Source organism: Pan troglodytes, chromosome 15 (genome assembly GCF_028858775.2).
Source record: "Pan troglodytes isolate AG18354 chromosome 15, NHGRI_mPanTro3-v2.0_pri, whole genome shotgun sequence".
NCBI classification, from domain to species: Eukaryota; Metazoa; Chordata; class Mammalia; order Primates; family Hominidae; genus Pan; species Pan troglodytes.
In genome coordinates, this window is record NC_072413.2 from 85,308,354 (window position 1) to 85,333,707 (window position 25,354).

Sequence of the window (25,354 nt, forward strand, 5' to 3'; positions counted from 1 at the left end):
AAAATAAAAAGCCATGATTCATACAGCTATGTACCAGGAGTTTGTTGCATAGCAGAAAGTCACATAATAAACCTATGATTACCATAAACCGAAATAGTGGAAATGGTGAGAAATTCTATAAGGCATTTATAGAGGAAGGACTTATTCTAGACCAGCAATCAGAGAATACTTCCTTGAAATAACATCTAAACCAAGTCTTGAGGAGTATAGAAGGCAAAAGGGGGATGGAGTGTGGCTAGAAGGAGAGGGGCAGAGTTCACAGCATGTGCTGTGACCTAGACTTATGAGTGTGTTTGGGAGGATGAGTGTCATAAAGGAGTATAATATGACTAGAGTACACAGCATGGGGTGAATTAACTAGAGAAAGATCATTAGTCAGACATCACCTATTTACTGAACATCTGCTATGAACTAGAGTTTGATGATGTGGGAAGGGCACAACTGTGGACAGCCTTGGAATTCATGTAAAGGAGCTCAAATTTTATCCTAAGTGCAAAGGGAATCCATTGAGTGGTTTTCAGGGGCAGAAGGAAAGGTTGTGTTGCAAAATGGGGATTTGATATTAACATGTAATTCCAGAGCTAGCTCTGGGATTCATTGAGCAAGAAAAAAAGAATTGACAGCAAGTGGTAGGGCAAAGGTTTACTTTGAAACGTGTTGGGTTTCTTGATTTTGCATACATGTTCTTTAACAATGGAGTCTGTAGTATGTTTTAAAGTTTGTCAGGAGAGTTGAGGCTGGGCTATAGGACATCATTGTGGCTGCTATTATCTCAATAGCAAAGGAAATGTTTTATCTGCTCTTTCATCTTGTGAATGTATTCTCAGTGCAAGTGGAAAATGATAAATTAAAAAGCATCTTTCAAGGTTGTGAAGCTGATTATTGCCTGTTTGGCAGCAATGTTGTTTTTCTCTTTATTTTTTTGTACAAAGGGAGGAATTGAATCAAAACCTTAAAAACTGCTAAAGGCATGAGTTTGGTTGTTTGCTTTTGAAGTATCTAAGTAAATTTGGGTTTTTAATAACTTTATGACAACAACCACTTGTTGAGGGCTCTCAAGAATTTTAACTGTATTACCACATTCATCCTCTCTGCAACTCTGCAAGGTAGGTAAAGGATAGGAATAACAATGTGATAACAGAGGTTGTTGGGGATTAATTTTAAACAGGAAAAACTGCTATTCAAACCAAGCTCCACCTACACAAAATCCCAGGCTTTTCACTTCCATATTATGGATCCTGCCTCCAGTGTGCGGCATCGTACAACCCATAGTCCACGGGTAAGAGAAAACCTCACAGCTAGGAATCTTGTGGCATAATTCACAGCACACACTGAGGGCATCTGTTAGGTCACAGTACAGTTCCTGGCCTTGTCACCCTTATAACATTCAATTTAATTGGTGCTTTCCAGTGGCAATCATCTCATTTAGGCCTTTGCAAGGATAACCCAGTTTCCTATATGAGCTTCTGTCCATTCCATCCAGATGAATAGGTGCTGTTTACCAAGATTGCTGGAGAAAGCCAAGCAGTGGGAGCCAATGAAGTCTTCCCAACATAGTAACGATTCTAAGTGACACCCTAGGCCTCATGATATTTCTATGGTGGGGGTGGGGGGAGTATAACTTAAAGATTTATTTTCAGTCACTTAAATGACCCTCATTCTTCAATTCCAGTGCCTTCGGTAGGGTAACAAATAGCCAAATCATCATAAAAGAAATTAAAATCCAGGGGAAATAAATAATCCCTGCTAGAAAATGTCCTCGGGTATGCCAGAAAGCTAAAACGCAAAGGTTCCAATTAGTAGCCACTCATGTGTTTTAGCTTTTCAAAATACATTTTCCCTTTTGTTTATTACAGTCACTTCTTAAATGTCAAGGAAATTTCTTACAAATTGCAAGAAAAAACAAAGGACAGAAAGAATGAAAGACAGATTATCTAATAAGAACCCATTTCTGAAAATTTAATTTACTTATAGAGTTTATGAAACAAAATTTTATTGGATTGTGTTCCTTTAGGAGAAAAGATAATTTTACCTAAACTTCATAGTCATATAGAATTTGCAGCTACTCCTATGAAAGAGTGCAGGTAAGGATTCTACTGTCTCAGCTGGCAAAGCATTATTTCTGGATGTATCAGTGAGGGTGTTTCTGGAGGAGATTGGCATGCGAGTCAATGGCCTGAATGGGGAAGATCTGCCCTCAAGATGGGCAGACACCATCCAATCAGCTGAGGGCCTGGATAGAACAAAAGCAGAGGAAAGGGAAATTTTTCTTTCTCTCTCATGGAGCTAGAACATCTTTCTTCTCTTGCCCTTAGACACCCATACTTGAGATTCTCCAGCCTCTGGACTCCAGGACTTTCACTAGTAGTCTACCAACCCCACCTCCCAAGTTCTCAGGCCTTCAGCTCCAGACTAAGAGTTACACCATCAGCTTCTGTGATTCTGAGGCTTTCAAATTTGTACTGAGCCAGCCATATTGCTGAATCCCTGTGTCTCCAGCTTGTACACAGCCTGTTGTGGGACTTCTCAACCTTCATAATTACATGAGCCAATTCCCCTAACTAATCCCCTCATCTATCTATCTATCTATCTATCTATCTATCTATCTATCCATCCATCCATCCATCCATTCTACTGTTGCTGTTTCTCTCTGGAGAACCCTAACTATTGCCCAACTGCACTGACACATAGCTCCCTATTTACATTGTTACATTATGTACAGCAGGTCATAGTCTGGAAAGTATCATTTAAAATTCACCAGTGACCCATTAGACCACATATCACCAATGACTTCAGATCCTGTCTCTCTTGCCTGTCTCTGGTTCCAGCTGCTACTGGTGCCTTGCTGCACATGGGCTCCCACCAATTGCGGGGAAGTGCCACCTGCCCCCACCTCACCTCCTGCCTAGGCTACATAATCCTCCACCTCCCTAGTATTTCTGTTGATGTGAAGAAGTGAACATCAACAAGCAAGACCCTATTACAGCTTGTACAACTTCAACCTGGAAGTGCTAGGAAATTGACGGATGGCCCAGCAGGGCGAAACTTTGACCAGTGGGAGATGAGAACAGTAGATTACTTCTTCCCTCATCCACCTCACTGAACTGAGACAAAGTGACTTTTTCTAGGACGTTCTCCAGACCCAGAAATCAGCTGCATTCTTAGTTGCCTGTTTCACTTTCTCTGCCTCACTCCCCTTGTCCATCACTCCTGCCCTCCAGGGCTGGCCAGCCAAGCAATAGCACACAGTGCTGCTTCAGGCTCTGCTTTATGGGAAATCCAGACATTTCCATGAATATCTTATTTCAATTATTTATGTCTATACAGTGTGTTTACCAAAGTACTTTTAGAATAATATTTCATTGAAACTTTTAATAAGAGGTTTTGGAAAGAAAGTCAATGAGAATAACTAATTCATGCCCATGATAAAGTATAAACCAATTATGCAAAACAGGTAAATTCAAGCTTCTCAAAGTTACATGGGTATAATCCATGCAGCTCTCCTGGGTTTTAACCACTAAGCCTCCCCTTCTTAGGTGTACTCTTCAGATACCACCATCCTTGTGTTTAAAATAAGAATTTCTGCCCATTTTTCATTCTTATTGCCTTCTTTGTTTTGTTCTCCGTCTCCTCCTTTTCATGTATTTTTTTTCAAAGAGGCCTTCATATTCCCTCATTTTACAGTCAATGTCCTAGACATATCCTGTCTTAAAAGTACTGTATGTCGATTGGGTATAGAGAATGACTATCTAGGTTCATAATTTCACCTCTGACACTAATAAACTTTGTGGTCTCACATGAGTTGCTTAATTTCCCTGGATTTTTTCTCATCTGTAAAATTATGATAAAAATAATACCTACATCAAGACTACATAAAGATTATGTATAAATTCAATTAGAGCAATGCCTAGCAAATATTAAACCTATAACTATATATTTGTTGACTTCTTTCACTTTTGCTACTATAATTCTTTGAAGAGAGGGAAGAATCACAACTTTAAGGTTAGAAACACTTGTATTCAAACCCCAGTATACAACTGGAGAGTTGCTTCACCTGAGCAAGTGATTTAACCAACTCTGCAAGTGGACTTAATGTCATGTTCTCTTGTGAACTCCCATAGATCCACAGTCCTTTATCTGAAACCCTTGGCAATGGGATGCGTTTAGTAATTCAAAGTTGGCCATAATTTAGAAATGTAATAAGGTACACATACAGTATACATTAAATAACACCCCCAGCTGGGGACTGGAACAGTGCCTAGTAATCAAACACAGTAATATTTCTACTGAAAAACTTATGAAAATGTTTATGAGGTGGAATATATTTAAAAAAATCTAAAGAGACTTAGTGGAATCAGATCAGGTTTTACCACTAAACAAGCTTACCATATGTTTGCAATAAAATTTTGTTTTCAGACTCTCTGCTTCTCTGAATTGGAAAAACTGAACTGTGGAACTGAATTTCCAATGACCACCAGGACACAAGCCCCTCCACTGCAACATGCCCAATATCAAAGGAAATGACTTTCCTTCTCAGGGTCTTTCTCCCTCCCTGCCTCCCGCCCTTCCTTCCTTCCTCCCTCCATGCCTCCCACCCTTCCTTCCTCCCTCCCTCCCTCCCACCCTTCCTTCCTCCCTCCCACACTTCCTTCCTCCCTCCCACCCTTCCTTCCTCCCTCCCTCCCTCCCACCCTTCCATCCTCCCTCCCTCCCACCCTTCCTTCCTCCCTCCCTCCCTCCCACCCTTCTTTCCTCCCTCCCTCCCACTCTCCCTCCCACTCTCCCTCCCTCCTTACCTACCTACCTTCCTTCCTTCCTTCCTTCCCTCCTTCCTTCTTTCCTTCCTTCCTGTTACCCATGATGCTCAATGGCAGGGTCATGCCTCTGTGTTTGCATACATTACTATCCCCCAACCCCAGGAACTTCTGCTTTTCTTTACTCATCTCCTTCATCTACTCCTTAGATACATATTTATTGAGCACCTACAATATGCAAGACAAAATACTAACCTAATGAGGAACATAATTTAGTAAGACATGACTTACCATCTAGAAGGCAGAAACATATAAAACATATAGATGTGCTGCTAGAAATAGGTGGGCATTTTATATGCCTCATTCTCCCCATTATATACTAGACTAAGCCATTTGGAAAACAAGATGTTCTTACTCATAAATAGGCACTAAATAATTGTCACAAAGCTGCAGACAATTCCTTCTTTTTAAATGTCATAAATCCTCAAGCAGTTTCTTTTTAAGATGTCTCTAAGTTTCTATGTTTTAATAAATAAAAACTATTACCTATTAAATTACTTGCCTAAACTTCTCAATTGGCATGAGACTCTAAGTGCATTTGATACATAAATGTGAAGTTAAACTCTACTGAAACTGGGATGCTTTATGTTTTTGTAATCTCTAAAAGACTAGATTTTTTCTTTGTCATTTGGACTTACTCATAGTCAAATATCTCTATAGGGATATTTTCTTATTATCTTATGATATGACATCGTTTATGAATGCTTTTAATAAAAGCCAAAGAAACACATCAAATTAACTCTAAAAAAATCAGCCAACCCCAATTCTTGGTATCTATTAGAAATGATGCCAACATCGTGAAGATACAGTGTTCAGTCTTTAGTTCTCCACTCAGTTTTATGTGTTGCCTAAACCTCTTCTTTGTATTTGATTTTTTTGTTTTGTATCAATAAACATTTACCTCTGTTTGTGGTCACAGAGGTGTCCAAATATTTGCTCCATCATCATTGCCCTCACTTGTTATTTATTGAGTACACTGCTCTGTCCCCATGGTGTTTCCAAGTGCCAGACATGCCTCATGGCTGGGCAATGTGACTCTAAAGGCATTCACACTGTTTCCCTCTCCCAACACTCACATGTCAGACAACATAAACAGTCTCTGAAATCCCAGGCTGGCGATGTTAAAGACATAAAAAAGATGTACATCTTTTCAATATTCTTCCTTTTTCAGCTTCTCCCTGTTCAATTGTGAACCCGTTCAAACCAGTTCAGTTTGGTGGATAGACTAAATACAAAAGGAACAGACTGTCAACAAGTAGCTCAGTTCCATTTTCATTTTAATTGTAAAATCAACCCCATGATTTCAGCCTTTCTTTGAAGCCTTTTTCTTCTGAGATGCCATGAAAAGCCTAGAGCGCACAGACACATATTGCACATATATCTTGTTTTAGACCTTTAGCGTCAAGGTAATGCCTGGGGCAAATATTTAGTCAGGCAATTCATAATCTTATCAAAATAAGGATTTATAAGGGAAATACTAACACAAAGCTCACAGTAATGTGATGAGTGGTACCGGGGTAATCATCTTTATTCTTCACATTGATATTTGACAACATCCTACTCAGTGACAGCTGCTTTATCACTGCCTTTAATGACCATAAACCAGAAAATCTTGCATAATTCAGCGGGAATATTCAGCAGGCCCTCTGTCTGTCTGAGGATGTCTGCTTGCTGAACAGTTTTGTATCCCAGGGTTTCTCAACTAACAGGTGCATCATTATACCCACCAGCAACTGGCTGAATAGCGAGTAGCACCATAATTCAGTGTGTACTGCCTTCTGATAACTAACATAAAGTACTTCCTTAAGGAAGGAAAAATAGAGAACCATTTAACTTGTCCAAATGCATTTCAGCTGCTGTTTGAGGGAAGACAATTTGGATTCTGAACAGGTGTTTGTGGTTCAGTCTCAATTCTCTGTTCACACTGCTATGATTTTTGCTCACCAACATAACTACCTAGGGCAACATTATTTTTTAACTTTGGAGACATGTATGGTTTCTGTGTTAATATGCTGGGAGTTCATAAAATACTGATTAAAGTTGGATCTTGAGAAACTGTCTATTCAGCCAAAAGGAAAATGAAACAAAGTTTTAACCTATGAACTTACATAGTTACAATAAGAACATATTCAAACTTTGATTTAAAGTCTGGTCTTCATTGGCTGTCCACCTCATAGCCTTTTGAATGCATTTTCATACCTCTGAACTTTTACTAGTGAAACTAGAAGCTGGAATTGCAAAATACTTAGCTGTGTGTCTTTGGAGAATTCAGAGAGGTGGGTACAGGAGCATGACACTGAGACTTTTAAAAGTATACAGAATGTGGAAAAGTGCATAAAGTATAGATTGTTAGTACAGAAAATGTAGACAGGAAGGCCTGTGACAATCAAGAGGTCTGAGATTCTGATGCTCCAATAGACTGACTGTGTGACTTCAGCCTCATCTTTTGGATGCAATGGCAATAATGATAGTATACCATCTACCACTTAACCTAAGGGTTTATAGGGATCAAATGGAATAATATAGAAATAATTTAAGAAAGTATAATGTGATATATAATTATATAATAAAGTTGTCATCGATGAAGTGGATATTGACATTTTACTGAGGAATAAAGTTGTTATTGATGACTAAATCTCTCGCAAATGCAATTCTTCTTCCTTGAGCAGATGGCCACTGGCAGTGTTAGACTTCATCATCCTTTTTACTACCGCTTCTTGCGGTTGTCCCCCTGGATTCCCTCTCTCCAGTCTTCCAACACTTCAAGTCCTTCCAAGCTTCACCCAGTGGCATTTTTGATCATGTTATTCCCTTTCTTAAAATACTTCTGAAGATTCCCTATTGCCAAGTCGCACTACTTAGCTTAGAATTACAGTAAGAGCCAACATGAAAGTTCCATCAACTCAAAGTAAATGACATGCCCAAGATTCAGGAACCAATCACTGGCACCAAACAACCCTAGCAAGGCTCTCAGCTGTTTCTCCAGCCTCTGCTCCTCCACTTAGACAAGTGCAGCTTACGGCTGCCTGAAGCTCTGGTGGCTTCTTAACCTGGCAACACATCATTCTCAAGCAGTGTTAGCTATTTCCTCCTCCATTTCTCCAGCCAGCAGTATGTCTCTGACACAGCAGTTGAATTTTAATTCTTTACTTCTAGACTGCTCTCCACCCAAAGGCACAAAGCAAAATGCTTGTCTTTTTCTCTTTGGGCAGTGCCATTGGGTAGAAGAGAACTGGTGCCAAAGAAAGAAATAGTGCATGTTTGTTGAATGAATGGACCTGGGGCACACCATTGGTTTCTGCTGCCTGCCATAGGGAAGAAGTACTATGCATACAATGTTTGCTTAATTTCACTTCACTTGTATTCTCTTGATCTTTCCTTATTGAGTCTCTCAAAGTCCAAGGAAGGCTCAAGTGAGTCTCTTTTTATAAGCTCAGATTATAGATTTTTCATAATTGCATATTAATGAACAAAAATGGCTATAAACTGTTGGCCCTTTTTCTTTTTTTTAATTTTATTATTATTATACTTTAAGTTTTAGGGTACATGTGCACAATGTGCAGGTTTGTTACATATGTATACATGTGCCATGTTGGTGTGCTGCACTCATTAACTCATCATTTAGCATTAGGTATATCTCCTAATGCTATCCCTCCCCCCTCCTCTCACCCCACAACAGTCCCCAGAGTGTGATGTTCCCCTTCCTGTGTCCATGTGTTCTCATTGTTCAATTCCCACCTGTGAGTGAGAACATGCAGTGTTTGGTTTTTTGTCCTTGCAATAGTTTGCTAAGAATGATGGTTTCCAGTTTCATCCATGTCCCTACAAAGGACATGAACTCATCATTTTTTATGGCTGCATAGTATTCCATGGTGTATATGTGCCACATTTTCTTAATCCACTCTATCATTGTTGGACATTTAGGTTGGTTCCAAGTCTTTGCTATTGTGAATAGTGCCACAATAAACATACGTGTGCATGTGTCTTTATAGCAGCATGATTTCTAATCCTTTGGGTATATACCCAGTAATGGGATGGCTGGGTCAAATGGTATTTCTAGTTTTAGATCCCTGAGGAATCGCCACACTGACTTCCACAATGGTTGAACTAGTTTACAGTCCCACCAACAGTGTAAAAGTGTTCCTATTTCTCCACATCCTCTCCAGCACCTGTTGTTTCCTGACTTTTTAATGATTGCCATTCTAACTGGTGTGAGTTGGTATCTTATTGTGGTTTTAATTTGCATTTCTCTGATGGCCAGTGATGATGAGCATTTTTTCATGTGTTTTTTGGCTGCATAAATGTTTCTTTTGAGAAGTGTCTGTTTATATCCTTTGCCCACTTTTTGATGGGGTTGTTTGTTTTTTTCTTGTAAATTTGTTTGAGTTCATTGTAGATTCTGGATATTAGCCCTTTGTCAGATGAGTAGGTTGCAAAAATTTTCTCCCATTCTGTAGGTTGCCTGTTCACTCTGTTGGTAGTTTCTTTTGCTGTGCAGAAACTCTTTAGTTTAATTAGATCCCATTTGTGAATTTTGGCTTTTGTTGCCATTGCTTTTAGTGTTTTAGACATGAAGTCCTTGCCTGTGCTTATGTCCTGAATGATATTGCCTAGGTTTTCTTCTAGGGTTTTTATGGTTTTAGGTCTAACATTTAAGTCTTTAATCCATCTTGACTTAATTTTTGTATAAGGTGTAAGGAAGGGATCCAGTTTCAGCTTTCTACATATGGCTAGCCAGTTTTCCCAGCACCATTTATTAAATAGAGAATCCTTTCCCCATTGCTTGTTTTTCTCAGGTTTGTCAAAGATCAGATAGTTGTAGATATGCGGCATTATTTCTGAGGGCTTTCTTCTGTTCCATTGGTCTATATCTCTGTTTTGGTACCAGTACCATGCTGTTTTGGTTACTGTAGCCTTTTAGTATAGTTTGAAGTCAGGTAGCATGACGCCTCCAGCTTTGTTCTTTTGGCTTAGGATTGACTTGGAAATGCGGGCTCTTTTTTGGTTCCGTATGAACTTTAAAGTAGTTTTTTCCAATTCTGTGAAGAAAGTCATTGGTAGCTTGATGGGGATGGCATTGAATGTATAAATTACCTTGGGCAGTATGGCCATTTTCACGATATTGATTCTTCCTACCCATGAGCATGGAATGTTCTTCCATTTCTTTGTATCCTCATTTATTTCATTGAGCAGTGGTTTGTTGGCCCTTTTTCTTTCTCAATTTAATTTAGTTAATTTTTTAAACAAAAGCTTATATTGGCCCTACTTTCATGATATTTTTATGTTTCTATAGCATGTTTAAACATACCAGAGTCTATTAAATCTGTTAGCACCAAGCAAGCACTACCCTTCTGCCCTTTAGCCAACCTTCTGCCTAGTTTTTCTGCTTCAGCATTAACCTTGCAACCTGCTCTGGTCCCGCCTGAGAATGCACCACATAGTAGTATCAGTTTTTGTGGAGCAATTTTACCACAAGTGTATTCCAAGTAATACTGACCATGCTCTTAGAAGACCTGACTTTTCTCCTCTTCACAGGACTAGCCACATAATTTTCAGGACCCAGTGCAAAATGAAAATGTCAAGTCCCTTGATCAAAACACAGAGAAAAAAAATGTTCCTTTCTCCTGCGGTCTCTCTCTTGGGGTGCCAAGGTATCTTTCATTTGTTAATAAATCTGATAGGTTTAGCTCTATTTAATGCTGTACAGTCTGGGGTATGGAGACACACTCTCAGAGTGAATACAGAATCTCACAGTTATCCAGGATCCCTTTCAAAAATTTAGAGCTGGTGGCATACACTCAATCCTGACCTTCCCCAGCACCTACTGCCAGTTATTCTTCCCAGGGCTGAGGGTTGCCTCAGCCCTTGGGTGAGAACAGGGAAGCAGGAAACTAAGAATCAATCCTGGAGACATGGAAAGGGAAGGAAGTTGCCCCTGTACAGAGGCTCCAAGCTTGCTGTAATAATCCATTGTCCCCTCACATTTCACTCACAAAACACAGTGTAAAATATAAAACTACTTAGAATCCCAAGATGGCAACTGTAGAGCATTTAAACCCAAGCATGACTCTCTTCTGCACATCTGCACATTTAGTTCTGTGCAACTGCACTAGCCACAAACCCAAAATTGCCTTGCCTCTTCACTTTCAATACTTACTGTCTACCCTTGAGAAAAAAAAAAAATACTCCCTGAGCCTCTATCTATATGAGCTCCCTCTCAATTTTGTTGTGGGGTTAAATCAAATAATTTTCAGGATTTTAACTTGCTATACCTGTTGTGAATTATCATCCAGTAAGTGCTTCACGTACCAATGACTTAGGGGCACAATCTCTCTAATATGACTTCTTGGGTTCAAATCCAGACGCTGTTGCTTGCTGGCTAGAGACACCTAGAGTCATGATACTTGCCATTTACTTCAAAATACTTCAGCTTGTACAGTGGAATACTATGTATGTGTGTGTTACTTAGTCTAAACCGATGTCCAGGTGCTGTCCAAGGAAGTGCATTTGAGAAATGACCAGCCACCACATGATCATGAATGCACAGTTCAGAAGTCAGCTAGCTTTCTTTCCGAAAGGGCACAGCCTTGGTGGCTGCTAGGATCACTCCTTTTATTCAATATTAGTTATTTCTTTGCTAACAACTATACTGGATGTCAAATTATGGCGTTTTAACTATGGAAAAATAATGACTTATAAATCAACATGATAAATGTTAAAAATTATCTCTCATTGGTGAAATTGAAAGCCTTCAAGATAGTTGGATTGCCTAAAATAATTTAGGAATACTTCCCACTCTTGATGATCAGAATATAAAAACCCCAGTAAAACATACACAGTTAGAGATAATAAATCAGGCTAAATCCTTCAATCATCTGGTATCTATCCATAAACTCTGGAGTTTGGGGCCGTATGTGTGACAGAATCCTTCCTGTGCTGTCTTAGAATTTTCTCCCGGAAATCCTGCAAAGTAACAGTTGGAGCATGTTAAAAAAAAAAAGAGTTAAACATCCTTGAGCCAAAAGAACAGATCATATAAATTGATGTTTTTTAGTGCATATGAAAAAATGTTGAGTTGATATGTGACATACATGTATCAAAATATCATCTAAGATTTATGTGTTAACTATAACAGAGTGCCACTCAATGGGTGAATTAAACAATAGAAATTTATTTTCTCTTAATTCTGAAAGCTAGAAGTCTAATGTCAAGGTGTCAGCAGGGTTAGTTTCTTCTGAGGTCTCTCTTCTTTGCCTGTAAACAGCTATCTTCTCCCTGTGTCTTCACGTGGTCTTCCTTCTATAGATGTCTGTGTTCACATTTCCTCTTCTTATGGGGATACTAGTTGTATTTGATTAGGAGCCATCCTAATGACCTCTTTTTTTTTTTTTTTTTTTTTTTTTTTTTTTTGAGACGGAGTCTCGCTCTGTCCCCCAGGCTGGAGTGCAGTGGCACAATCTCGGCTCACTGCAAGCTCCGCCTCCCGGGTTCACGCCATTCTCCTGCCTCAGCCTCCCGAGTAGCTGAGACTACAGGTGCCCGCCAACACGCCCGGCTAATTTTTTGTATTTTTAGTAGAGACGGGGTTTTACCGTGTTAGCCACGATGGTCTCTATCTGCTGACCTCGTGATCCGCCCGTCTCGGCCTCCCAAGCGCTGGGATTACAGGCGTGAGCCACCGCGCCTGGCCTAATGACCTCATTTTAACTTAACCACTCCTTTAAAGGTCCTATCTCCAAATGCATTCACATTCTGAAGCATTAGGGTTCAGAACTTCAATATGTGAACTTTGAGGGGACACAACTCAAGGCTTCGGAAAATCCATGTACAGTCTGTGTGCCTCGGCATCTTCATCTCTAACATGGGGATAATAAAAGTATTGACTTTACAAGATTGTTTTTAAAATTTCATATGTCAAAGAGCATGATGTGTTTAACACATAATAAATAGTGTTTGCAATTGTAACAGTTTGAGTATCCCTTAACCAAAATGCTTAGGACCGGATGTGATTTAGATTTTGGATTCTTTTAAATTTTGGAATATTTGCATTATCATTATACCTGGTTGAGCATTCCTAACTGAAATTTTGAAATCCAAAATGCACTAATGAGAATTTCCTTTGGCCATTATCTCAGCATTCATATCATGAAGCTTTGAATTTCAAATTTTCTGATTAGGAATGCTGAACCTCTTTTTCATTTATTGAAAGAATGAGGAAATAAGTGAACCAATCAATCAATCAATAAGACCAGTTTTACTCTTTCGTTTACAAAGTAATAAATTAAAAGCAAGCAAGTGCCAATGGCATTCAGTTTTTCAAAGATAAAAACCTCTATTAAACAAGAGTTTGAGAGCTATGAACTCAAAATCCAATTTTTTTCCCCTTTTACTAAATCACATCACTGCTTTTGAATACCAACTTCACAAATGTCCACCAAAGTGATGATTTCCATCTGGTTGTACCAAAACAACAGAGAAAATGCATCTGATTTTCTGAATTGAAAATAAACTAACACCATGCTATTTCAATTATTGAGTCTTTCTGCATATTTGTATATGGTTTATTTTAATTTAGTTTAAACTATTACTCAATTAATTTTATTAGGTACTTAATAAATACCTAATTAGGTCAAATATATTGTTGAAAGAATGTCACATGACTGATGCTGAAAAGAACTTATCATGAACTAGATTAAGCCAGTTTGATCACATCCATCTATTAGGTTCTATTTGGTGGATCTTAGCCACTAGTAACTATAGGTTAGGTGATAATTAGCTACTCCTCGACAAGACCTGTTACCAGATTTTAATGAAAGAAATCCTCAGACCATAGTCAATAAAACATCTAAACATTTTCTAGTAAGTAGGAATAAACAGTCATGCAATCTCTTTTGTCAGCTCAGCGAAGTCCCAGATCTCTGCCATCTTGGCACGTCTCAAAATTCATTGCACGAAAGAGTCACTTGAGTCAAACACAGGATTAAGCTAAACCTCTCTCAGTGTCAGGCAAATAAAACCCTACCATAATCATAGCAGAACACAAGATCATTCAGGGATCAAAGGTAGGGGACCATTCCCAAGGGCAAAACATAAAGGGTCTGCTAGATTCTATATCCTCTGTATTCATGCAAAGGCAAGGGGCTTCCTTAAGATATGTTTGACAATTCACATATTTTGAATACCACTAATTTCAGGTATTCTGCCTCTAGCATTCATTGTGCTGATTAAAAAAAAATACTACAGGGATGATCTGAGATAAAGGAATTCCAAATAGTTTATTTAAAGTAGCTGCTTTGAAGTGTGTGGTCATTCTGATTAGGGGAGGGTGGTTAGTAGAATATAATTTTATTTTATTTTTTAGAGATGGAGCCTCACTCTTTCACCCAAGCTAGAGTACAGTGGCTCGATCACAGCATCACAGCTCACTGCAGCCTTGAATTCTTGGGCTCAAGAGGTCTTCCCACCTCAGCCTCCTGAGTAGCTGGGACTACAGGTAGCACCAGGTGTAGATGTGGCTAATATTTTTCTTTCTTTTTTTTGTCTTTTCTTAGAGATGGAATCTTGCTACATTGCCCAGGCTTACAGGCATGAGCTACTGTGCCTGGCCTGGGTTCTTGATAGGGACAATTGGCTGACTCTAGGGTGTAGATAGAAACTTGGACATATGTGTGTATCACACTCTTCATACTAAAGTGTTTTAAAATAAATTACACATAAAAACCTACCTTGCTATCAACTTGCCTATATGAAATTCATAGAAATGATCTTCCTAGAAAAAGCAGAAAATGCAGCCACACTGAATAATGTTTTTCCAGAAGATGCTCACCAACAGATTCATTCCATCCAGAGCAAATGAAAGATTATACCTAAAAGATACAGAATTTCTCCTAAAGGAAAGATGAATATATATATATATGTATATGTATATACACATGTACATATATAAATATGTATGTATACATATTTCCAAAATATATATTTGTGTGTATACTTTTTGGTTTTTCTTAATAGAAATGAATATCATCCATTGCAAATGCAATTTTCTCAGTTTAATTAGTCTGAAGAATTGTAGACTTTAAGGTATGCACTCAAAATATATTTAGAGATCTAAAAAGAGATAATGACCTCAGAGATTTAAGTGTAATATTTATTAACTGAATATAGATTTTAGATACGCTATATGCTAGATATGAGGTATTGTGAAGTATTATATTTACTTGTTCTGTGACCGTTAGATACTGACTCTGGGATTTTTAACGTATTTGAATTGAGTTTTAAAAAATAGTCCATTTAACAACAAAAACTTGCATAATCCCTTCAGTTACATAATAAGCACTTCAAAGCCTCCCACTTTCTTGTAGGAGGAATGCATTATGGATATATTCTAAGAACAGGGTAGGCACTGTTAATGCATGAGTTTATGATACTTTCTTGAATCATCATAAAGAACATTGTTACTATTACCAGTAAGGAAAAAGGATGACTCAAGTTGTACCAGAACATAGCGCCTTTGACCAGGTGCCATTTTGGATACAGGCATATATGCCCAAAAGCTTCCAGCACAATACTGCCTATATATTGAGTTAGGGATTCTTCTTTGATGGTTTGACGATGACGGCATGGAATTCTAATTTAAGGCCACAAAGTTTCTCATTAGACATGAGAAAACCAAAAAGGAAAGGGGAACTTTTGCAGCTGTACCTGCTGAAGTCAGGCACTGTAGAGAACCATAACTACACTGTATACAGTGATAGTGTTTTCCTTGTTTTTGACATGAATGTGGATTTTAGAGTCCTGGAATGGAGGAGCCAGAAGGAATACTTGAAGTTATCCAGCCTAATATCTTATTGTTTGTGTCTTTTTTTTGTTTGTTTTAGCAGTGAAAGTTGTTCTTTTAAATAAAATAAAAAGCTCCATTATAATATTAAAATGCTTGAGTTATTATTCTGGTGGATCTTAGAGGGATGATTGGAGAGGTAGATCTGGAGGAAGATAGTCCATTTGACAGCATAAGGACCATAACTCAGGTAATCAGGATGAAGAAAATAATATGAATGCAAAGGATATTTGGAAGTTAGGCTCCAGCATGTGTGGATAAAGAAGCATGTTGAGTTTGAATCCTAGGCTTCCAGCTTGGGCAACTGGTGGATGGTAATAGAGAAGTGGATTTCCATAGGAAGGAAATCCATTTGGAAGAAGAAGATTGGGGTCAAGATAATGAGTTAGATCCATCTGTGTTTTCTTTGAAAGTGTAGTAGTGAAGACTCCAGAAGAGAGGGACCTAACCCTTATACATACATATTTTGTCTTGATTTGGGCAGATACTAAATGATTTGACCTTGAATTGAGTCCCTTGTGATGAGAAACTGTCAATTGGAAAGACAGAGAACCTGAATAGACGGTTTCTCTCAATTAACTCTCTTCTCCTTAACATACTATTTCATTTCCAACACACCACATAGCTGTATGATCTCAGAAAATTGGAGGTCCTGATTGGTTGCCATGCCTGCATCTTTTATGTATATGAATATAGGTGTGTGTTTTAAATTTTCTCACTTTGTTCCAGCAATGAATCTTAGATTTTTACACATTTCCTAGGATAGCCTGAAGTCTATCCCTTAACTGATTTTGCAGACTTCTTCCCTTCCATGGTACCTGAATAATCAACCACAGCACACCCATCCTCACCCCTGTCCAAATGGGCCAGTCATTTTGAATAAGAGCTACAAATTCTACAGAAACTATAAAAATAGGCTGGTCGATACTTTTTGCTTTGGGCGTCATCAGATGGGAATTCTATTCACACTATTTGATCAGCAAGGCTCTAACCTCTGATTCCGTTCCTAAGGTGCGCTCTCAACAACACAAAAGAGCACTCTGCAGGCATTAACAGAAAAATTATTATTTGTTAGGCTCAGAGAATTGGTTAAACCACTGAGTTGCCACTACCTGACTCAGGTCCAAACATGGTATTTTTTGTCAAGAAATCTTTTGTGTTCCTTTATTTAAATGGAAGGCAATTCAAATTGTTACGTTTTGTGACTCACACTCCAGTTTCTCTTCAGATCATATAAATCTTTCACCTTTTGTGACTCACAATTATAAAAGATTATCTACATTTATCTAAAGAAAAAGAAATAGGTCAGATTCCCAGACTGGGCCATAGGCTTTTATGAGTATGAGAAGGTTTAAGAAAAATGGTAGGGAGGGAGAGAGAAACTCTGCTTTGCATAGAGATTTTTAAACAGCCATAGAGAGAGAAAACAATGAGAAATAAAGTTCTGAAATTCAGGGGCATTCTCGGTCTAGAGATATAAATGATTTTTCATTGCTTCATTAAAGACGCAAGATCACTCAGATATTCAAGGTAGGGGCTAAAGAGAAGTGGGCTCAATATAAAATCTTGAATAATACCAACATTTAAAGTCTGGCTGATGAAGACTATCAGAAGAAAGAAATCAGGAAATGGTGGCAAGAGGTAAGAAGTGAACCAGAATAGAATAGCATTGTGGAAACCAAGGGGAGAGGGATTCAAGATTTAGGGAGCAGTAAGACAGATTTAAAATCCATGTAGGAGTCATACAAGACGAGATGGGAAAACTGCCCGTTGAATTTGCTGTTTAGAGAGTGGCTAGTTGACTTTGCATGGTTTCCATGAGGTGGTACATCCAGGAGCCTGATTGCCAAGTCTTGTCAGGATGTGAGTAATGGAGACACTGACTGTAAACCATCAGACAAATGTTCGATTAAGAAGGCAAAGAGAAAGGTAGCATGTTAGCTAGAGAAAGGTCCAAAGTGGAGATAGCTTTGTCTTGTGTGTGTCTACACACACATATACGGCTCTTTTGTTTTTAAAGTAAAAGAAAAGAATGAATGTCTAGGCTGGAGGAAAAAAGTAAATGGACAGGGAGACAGAATAGTACAAAATGATGGTAGGGTAACTGATTGCATCAGTTTCCTGGGACAACACCGTTTTATGTTTTATTGTTTATTTTCAGCTCTTGACATTGGAGGTCCAAGATCAAGATGTCTGAATGTTTGATTTCTTTTAAGATCTCTCTCCCTGGCTTGGAGATGGCCACCTTCTTACTGTGTCCTCATGTGGCCTTTTCTGTATGTGTGCATCCGTGATGCCTCTGTGTGTGTAAAAATTTTCTCTTTTTTAAGGACAATAGTCAAATTGGATTAGGGCCGACCCTCATGGTCTCATTACAACTTAATTATTTTTCTAAAGGCCCTATCTCCAAAAACAGTTGCATTTGGAAGTACCAAGTGTTAGGTCTTCAGCATGATTTTTTGGAAGACACAATTCAGCCAATAATACCGATGAAAGAGAGTGCTGGGGTGGGGTTGTGGGAAAAGAAAAACGTATTGTCCCCAAAGGTTTAGCTATTTGAAGTTGACACAATAGTTGGTGGCTGAAAAATATAACAACAAAAACATCCACCTAGACCTCCTCTCATTTCCAATAGAATATACTCCCTCTTAGACTTGAAATATATAGCTGGGGGTTATTTCCATTCCATAACACCTTTGAAAGCCCTTTGCATCCCATCCTCTGATTATATAGTAATTATTCCCAAATTCAGTCAACTAATACTTGTCAAGCACCTACTGTGGTGCCAGGTACCAAACATTTCATGCAAATGGAATCTCAATTTATTTTTTAATATCAAGTGTATGTCAATAAGCTAAACCTGTTGGCTTTAACTGATGCAATCTCTCCTTTTCTTTGTTGTTCTAGTCTCATCTACATTCATCCTGATGCCTATACGTTGTTATTGAAATGTTGAGTTAAATTAAAAATAAGGCATATTTAATGATTAGTAAGTTTTAGCAAAATAGTAGACTATATTTCTTTTGACTCTTTCCGTTTATTTAGCAACAGTATTTTTGTTTTATTGGTGGCTTCTGTCATTATTTGAGTCACTTACCGAGTTCAAATCCCCTATTACAAAAACCAAATGTTAAATATTTTTAATAAGCTCCCAGAATATTTATATATGAATACCAAGGATGGGTATATGTGATATTAAACATAACATTAATAAAAATTATCTAAATATTTATATAATTGCATTTTAGTCAATTAGGATTCAGGGGTTTAAAAAATATAGTAGGCTTGATTTTCTAGCCAGGACATTAGCAACATTAAGATAAGCTTGAAAAATTTATAACAAGATTAAAAATCCAAGATCATTAACTTTATTCTCTATCATGAATCTTATAACTTGGTGAATAAAAAACACAGAAATCAAATCTCCTGAGTAACCAAAAGTCATTAATTCTTCGTTAATGCAACATACTTCTGCTCTTTTGGCATTATTATAACGAAGAACAGTGTTTTACAAAAGCAAGTCAGGCAAATACATTAAATCACGACCTCTTTACTTTGCACTACTCTAGTTTAAGTGCCCTGAAATGAACTTTTTAGTTAATTAGCATTCTTCTGTTTGTCACTTTAAGTAATTACTCTTCTCCATTTAATTGAAGTGTTATACGTGAGGCACTAAGAGCTTGGAAACAGACCCACCTGATGAATTAAGTTCACTAGGAACAAAGCAGATAGTTGCATTCACCAGTCAAAAGAGCAGCTGTTGGGAGGTGGGGAGGGAAGTAATGGGAATAATTAACATCTCTTGCTCCAATAATTACATTGGAAGGATGGGTTTCAAATATCCATTAATTTAAGTGGTCTTTATTCCATCATTAAGCAAACTGCATATTTGGCACCAACTTTTGCATGCGTTTAGCACAAATAGACCATGTTGTGCATGTATGCCATTGGGAACAACTCTTACGAGAGGCTTTGGGAGCTCTTTGCATCTGTGCCTCTTGTGCCTGATGTTTTAACCAGGGATGGGCTGATTACAGGGCAAGGTCTTAAGGGCACTGCTACTTTGCTGGAGAGCAGAAATTAAGTTGTTCACCTCTTGCAGCTGAAACCTCAAGGTCTGTTTATTCAAGGGTGATCTGTCCCTGAGAAAATTGCTTTGTAGCATTTAAACTCATATAAGCCTTACATGTTCAACTTAACAATTCATAAATAAAATGCCATATTTGCTTGTATCTCAGAGCATTCTTTTTCTCCCCCATGTTTTAACATTTCTGAAATAGAAATGCCTCTTATAGTTTTCTTTTCTACCCCCTTGAAAATATATGGTTAAAAGACTGATGTGCGTTAAAAAATGGATTAAAACTTGGAGATGAATAAATACAGTGCCTCAGCTATATGGAGCTTATGCTATGAGCTGGTAAGTTTGTTCTTGTCCTCATACATACCTTATCATATGTCACAAGATCAGGTGCTTCAACATTTCTGATCTTATGTAGTCTTCCCCACAAAGGGATGCATATTATCCTTACTTGATAGAGCTAAGAAATGGTAAAGTCTGGCCAGGCAATGGTGGCTCATGCCTGTAATCCCAACACTTTGGGAGGCCGAGGCAGATGAATTGCCTGAGCTCAGGAGTTCCAGATCAGCCTGGGCAACACAGTGAAACCCCGTCTCTACTAAAATACAAAAAATTAGCCAGCCGTGGTGGTATCCGCTTGCAGTCCCAGCTACTCGGGTGGCTGAGGTAGGAGAATTGCTTGAACCCGGGAGGCGGAGGTTACAGTGAGCTCAGATTGCGCCACTGCATTCCAGCCTGGGTGACAGAGTAAGACTCCATCTCCAGGAAAAAAAGAAAAATGGTCAAGTCTGAATTTACTCATTCATTTATTCATTGATACAGTTAATAACTGTTTTGGGCACATGCAACAGAAATAAAAATGATAATGACTATGATAAACATAAATGTATTGAGTGCTCCTTAAGTGCCAGCCACCGTACTAGGTAGGTAAAGAGAATAATGGACAGTAATGTTCCCATATTCAAACCCAGGTCTGACTGGCTCAACACGCTGGCCCTGAGGCTATGCTGCACTGAGAAGCCAAATTAAGATGAGGATGTACAGCTGCTCTGGCCAAGGCATCTGCCACTAAAATAATTAGCAGAATAAAATCTTTGGTATACAAATATCCCCCAAAGAGAATTCTTGAGACAGAGAATCAATTTTTGAATCCTGACCTTGCCTCTTATTGACTACAAAACATTGGGTACATCAATGCACCTTTCTAAAAGTGTATCTCTCTCTAAAAAATACTTCTGTGGCCCCGTGATCTTAGTTAGAGCCGCTGTTTTTCATAAGATGGTATAAACTCTGTCTTCTTTTTGAGATTACATGATAGCACACACATATCTTTATTCCTGTTTTCTTGTTTTTGTTTTTTTGTTAGAAAATATAACCTAAATTTCTGGAGACCTAAACATTATCAAATGCTCACTTATGAGGAACGGTATTGATGTGTATTGTCTGAAACATAAGCAGTCTATTTATTACTAAAAGCAGCATACCTTTTATCCTTGGATCAGCCAAATTTAAATAACAACATGAGTGGACTTAATAGACCCCCCTTAATGAATATCATATATTGAACTCTGGCTTAATTTTCATGCCTTTAGCTTACATCAAAGGATTAAGGGATCAAAGAATTACTGTAGATATATTTCTAGATATATAGATGATAGAGAGAAGATGATGGAAGATAGATAGATAGATAGATAGATAGATAGATAGATAGATAGATAAAAATGTGCTACAATGTTGGCCATTATATCCCACTATCCTTCTGAGAAGGACAGATATGAGAAATTTCAGCAGGCCCATGCAGTAACACAAAATTTATGGACAAACATGAGTCTCCTAATGCATCATATTTCCATTTCTGTGACTTGGCTTTTAAGAAGCTTGGAGCTAAATTTGCAATTTGTCTTTGGTGTTGGTACAGCGTGTTCTGGTGGGCATGTCTGTATACTTACTTTTCCTCTCTTCTTCTTACTTCCCTGTCCTCATTTTCCCATTCCACCTACTTGCCTTGCCTATTTTTGTCATATCATATTGCATGTATTTATATAAGTGTAACTCAGTTTATTTTAGGAATTAAGAAGGGTATAAAATTCATCATTAAATAATTAATGTTTGAGTAACTCTACAGTGGGGAAGCTTGATGAAGGTTACCTCAGCCAGGTGATCAAGGTAACATATCAGTAATCAATCATGTTGATACTATGTTATGTCGATAAAATGTAATGAGAATGGTATTTTACCTGTGTGATCTTCCTCCCCCAAACCCATAACCCCCATGTAATAATGAGAACAATATCAAACAAATCCCAATAGAGGGAAATTTGGCTAAATACCTGACCAATACCCTTCAAAACTGTCCAGGGCATCACAATAGAAAGTCTGAGAAACTGTCGTAGCCACAAGGAGCCTAAAGAGGCTTGATAACTAAATATACTGTTATTCTGGATGGGATTCTGTGAGAAAAAAAGGACAGCAGGCAAAACTAGAGACATATAAGTAAAATATAAACTTTAGTTAATAATAGTCAATATTTGTTCACTAATTATGGCAAACGAACCATTTTTTAGGATGATAATAGAGAAACTATTATGAATATGGGTGTGTGGGAACTACCTTCACAACTTTTCTATAGAACTAAAACTATTCTAAAATAGAAAAGTTTATAAAAATAGAAAAGATGAATATTAAAGATATGGAATGACTGAGTGAGACACTATGTATGATAGGGTTTTGCACACTACAAAGTGCAAGAAAAAGACATTTCCTGTGTGTGTTTGTGACTCATACAAGTAGGTGACAGGTGATATTTCTGGCAGAGAAGACATCTTCTGTGATTAAGTTAGTTCAGTAAATTTGTGGGGAAGGCCATGGAATGTAGGCCTAAGAACAGTGGTCACTGTGGTGTCTGCAAGTCAAGTGTCTCTTATGTGAAATCTCTTGTTAAGTAAGATGAGCAACTGAGGAGGAAGAAAGAGAAACAAACAGAGAACACCATCTTTCCCCAAATCTAACTTCCTCAGCAGCTCTCTTTGTCAACAAGGGTAGAGTCACAAAACCCTATGTGAAAGGGCCCAATGGTCAACGTGAGGGTGTCTTTATGAATCTCTAAGTTTCTCCTCGACATGGGAAACCTACTCTCTCCCTGTCATTTAATCACAGCTCCTTCACTCAGGCAGTTTTGACAGCTTTCAGGCACTCCCAGGATCTAGTAACTTTTCTTAATAAGCTTCTTTCTTAAAGGAAGCCAATTCAGTCTTCTGGTCTTGATTCTTCTTAGCCAGCCTCTCTGGTCTTCAAATTCATGTATTGCCTGTTGCTTCAGGAACAAAACTTCCAGATAGGTGCCGGATTACCTAGGATTGGATTTGGTTACAGTAGAGACCCAACAGAACAGCAACATAAATATGATCAAAGTCCATTTTTTCTCCCACAAAGAACAATATCTGTGAATATTACACTGAAAAGAGTAATTTGGGTCTCATATAGTGTCTCCCCAGTTGTGTGGGATTCAGAGAACTTTTAGTTTTCCTCTCCACCATCCCCAGTGTGTGGCCTGCAAGAACATGGCCCAAGATGGAACTAGAGACATCATGTTCTAGTGCAGGTAGGTTGACTAGAGACAGGAAGAAAAGAGGTGAGGGTCATGTGTCAGTAATCTTATAAGGAAGGCCCTCAGAAGCCAATTGGCCACTGCTGAGGGGAGGCCAAGAGATATTGTCACTATTCTGGAAGGTGATGTTCTTTGGCAATAGAGGTTATTTCTAAGAGAAATGAGAAAAATGGACATTGAGAAACATCCAGGAGCCTCTGTTACACTAGTCATTTTTATCCTTAGCACTTATCACATTTTCTTCCAATGTTAAAAAATTTTTCTGGGAAAACTCAAGTTCTGTTCTCAGCTCTACTATGTACTAAATATATGACTGGTTAAATCACTTAACCTCTCTGAGATGTGGTTTTCTCATCAGTAAAACAAGCTTAACAATTTTTCCTCTTTCATCCTCCAAGGATTAAATTAGGTTAAGTGTATGTGAAAGCACCCACAAAGAGTTGATTGCCAGTGACTCTACTCTACAAAATACGGGGTGATGCCATCCTCATTATTATTCTCATTTTTCTGGTTGTCTCTATTATAGTATGTGTTTCCTGTCGACCCATTTTCCTTTCAACATGCAAATATGAATCTATGGATAATACTTTTTCCAAAATGTATACGTCCTTAAATGTAAAGCATCATCTTATTAATAACAAATTTCCCAAAGTAATAAAGAAGCAATAAGAGCATTAAATGTTCACATTTCCTAAGCCCCTTCTGATTTAAGAAATCATGATATGATTAAATAAAAGTCAGTATTTTCAAAAAATCAAAAGGAATTGGTAGGAGGCCAGGGGCAGATTTATGACTAAAAATACACAAATAAGAACTGATATCTAGTAGTCAGAGCATGACGTATTAATGGGCTTTTAGAATTAGACACAGGTTCAAATCTGTGAACCTGTGAATCTGTTCAAGCTTGAACAATTTTGTAGATTTCTCCACGGAAATATCCCATTTTTATTCATGTATCATGTTAAGGATTCTTGTAAGAGTCAAGTGAAATTAACTTCTAACACAGTGTCTTGCAAAAAAGGGGAAATTTAACCCCTACCTATGTCTTTTTCCAATAATAGAAGCACAGAGACAATCATGGTGATCTGAGTCTTACAAGACAATGATAAGTCACAGTGCTTGAGCCCTTATTTTGTAGTTCTCCGTGTTCAGTGCATTGCATGGGATACCTCATAGATCCACACAACTTTGGGTAATGATATTCTCATCTTTCCTGTTTTATGGATGAAGATGTTGAAGGTTAGAGAGGTTTAATTGTCAAGGTTATCCAGCTGGCAAGTGGTGAACCTAGAGAAAAGACCCCAGAAGTCAATGTCAGACTCCGACTCTTGGATCTTCATTAATGTAATTCACTGAAAGCCATTTTGGCGAATATTAACATATAATCAATTTCCCAAAACTCTCAAACAAAGGAGGTATACAGTTAGAGCTAGTACAGACACAGCTTTCAGGCAGAGTGTAAATCTCCAAGAGATACATAGCCTTTAAGAAACAGCCCACCCATTCCCCAATAAAATGATGAGCATTGCAAAAGTCAACTATGCTGGTCTGGTAAGTGTCTTGGCATCAGTAAAACCTTTTCACAGTGAAACATTGAAGAACATCTCTAATTTGGTTAATTGGACACTTTATAAATTGATTATTTCCTGAATTAAATTTTAGTTAACTGGCCAGTATCCCCCACCACAATCTATTGCCAGGTCAGTTTCTCTTTAAATGGTAGATGCCAGTCCTGTTTTTTGCCAATGTAAATACTTATATGTCTGTTATTAATGTTCTAAGCATGTCATTTACCCAGAACATGCATCAGAGCAAAAGAGTAGGATCCAGAACTGATTACCTGACTGCTGTGGAACAACACAGGTGGTGGAATGTTGCAGGAAAACAAGCAAACAAACAAATGATAGCCAACAAAGCTGCTCTGGCCAAATCATAAAAACATCAGGCCAGAGTATGCTGGGGTATAATCGCTAGACTGACAGGCAAAGACATCCATCTGTGTAAGAGTCAAGATTTGG

The 25,354-nt window shown here is 38.1% G+C and overlaps 1 long non-coding RNA gene across 1 annotated transcript in view; it reads left to right on the top strand.

Moving 5' to 3' along the window:
• The window catches only part of LOC104002126 (uncharacterized), a 227,019-nt gene that overhangs the window by 72,360 nt on the left and 129,305 nt on the right, over nucleotides 1-25,354 (top strand). The window lies entirely within an intron of this gene.